Source organism: Micromys minutus (genome assembly GCF_963924665.1).
Source record: "Micromys minutus genome assembly, chromosome: 28".
NCBI lineage: Eukaryota > Metazoa > Chordata > Mammalia > Rodentia > Muridae > Micromys > Micromys minutus.
This window is the reverse complement of record NC_137963.1, coordinates 35,984,694-35,986,835: the sequence shown is the minus strand read 5'-3', so window position 1 is coordinate 35,986,835 and position 2,142 is coordinate 35,984,694.

The window sequence follows — 2,142 nt, the reverse complement described above, 5'->3', positions numbered from 1 at the left end:
ACTCATTTAGAACTGGAAATCAGTTTTTCAATCTGCCTCTCCAGTGCGCCTGTCCCGTGCAGCCCCTAATGCCTGGCTGCTCTGATAAGGTGGGGTACACAGGTGCCTGGGTTTCCCTGGGCTCTCCAGCAAGCTCTGCAGAACAATGTACTAAAAGTAGAGCCCATCTGAGGAGGGGCATTCTGCCATGGTATGTGTCTTGTGGTGTGTAGAAGCTTCTTGACTGTGGGCCCCTCAGACTCCCGTCTGGCTCTGCTCTTGCCATCTGTCTGTCGTTGGTGAGGAGACACCGCCCATGCCCACTGCCCTCAGAATCATGACACAGCATGGCTCCGCCTCCTCAGCTCTCCATCCTCACCCACACGGCTCTGAGGAGACTTCCCTTCTGCCGGGTGGGGTTGCTGAAAGCACACTAAAATATGGGTTGGATTTTCATTTTCGGTTGTTTGCTATATTTGGTCATAATCGTGTCTTCTGGTTCTAAAAAGAGTGAAAGGAAGCAGCTGTTCTCAGGGAAGGCCCTGCAACAGGCAGGATGGGGGTGCACCACAGGCCGCTCGGCCTCCTGCTTCCTTCCTGAACATTCGAGGCCAACTCTGAGGAATGAAGGTCCCCACAGTCTCCTAGGAACTCACCAGGGCTGTTGACACTCTGAAATGTACCAGAGCAGTGGGCTCTGCCCTGTGGGAACACAAGTGCTGACACTGATCCCGTCCTGGGGACCCCACCAACTATGATTCCAGATCATAATTCCAGGCAAGGGTGGACCACTTAGGCAGCATTTTGTCTAGGAGCCATGGCTGAGGAGCAAGTGAAGGCCATCTGATCCTAATTGTATCCTTGAGCGGAGAGGTATTCCTTCCCTCACCCTGTGCCTGTCTGTGGCTGGAGTCTAGACCTGGCAATGTGGATGACATTTGGGCCACTGGGTGACACAGCCTAGTTAAAACAGGGGACTGGAGGAAGTATGGTCTGCTTCTTGTCAGATTAGAACAGTATTACGCTATCAGGAAAGGCCTGTGGGTAGGCCTTAACATACAGTGAGTTTCTGAATCATGGGATGGGACTACTGAGGAAGCCACATGTGTCAGGACCATGTCTTGTGCCAGATGAGCCGAAAGTTCATGTCACTTGGGAGGGAGCATGGCCGCAGCTGGCTTTGGAGCTGTTTCAGATTGCATCACCCACCCTTCCTCGAGCATGTATGCCCCACTCCTCCCTCAGTGGCTACACAGAGCTGGGATTTGATCATACTGTGTGGTTTGGCTTCTGTCTCCAACCCTGAGCTGGCCCTTTCTACCAAGGTCACAGGCCTTTCATTTGCTGAGGCCCTTGAAAACTTTTCTTCCTCATGTTCCCACAGCCCCTTGCTCTGTGCGACTATCGCCTCTGCGCCTTAGTTCCTTTTCCTGAGCTGCCACAGAGACCCTGTTGCCCATGGTCCCCTCCCGTCATTCCTGTGGGCATCCTTCCTCGATTCTTCGGTTCGTCCATGTGTGGCAGGGGATGAGCAGTCACTGCGTTACCCAGTGACAAGTGCAGCTGCAGGTGCCACAAACCCAGGAGGCAGGGGACAAGTCCCAAGTTGGCTTTCTTCTTGTGCAAGAGGAAGTCACTCAGGTTCAAGTTCACACCGACAAGGAACAGGCTACATCTTCAAGTACTTCCATGCTTAGACCCAGTCAGGAGTTTCGAGGCGAGCTATGTCCAGGATGTGCACACAAGGCCTTGGTCTCTTTCACTGTCTGCCTACACACTTCTGTCCTGAGGCTCCTGCATACTTACTTATGCCACAAATCTTACAAAATGCTCAGCCCTGGGTCCTGGGACCCCTTAGCTACAGAGGGGGCTGGTACCCTGTCATCAAGATGCGGGGAAGAAGACAGGAAGGAGGCCAGGGTGGCACATTGGCAGGGTTGTGTCTAGTAGCCATGACCAGGAGCAAGTCAAGGCCATCTGATCCCAAGTTCCAGTTGTATCCATGAGGGGACAACATTCCCTCCCTTGCCCTGTGCCTGTCTGTGGCTGGCACAGTAATCTGGATGCCACAGGATGAGCATAACCCTACTAGATGGCCAAGCAACAGGTCAGAAGGAGTCCACGGCCTCTGACCGACTCGGGACAGCCTCTCTGAAGTCAGTA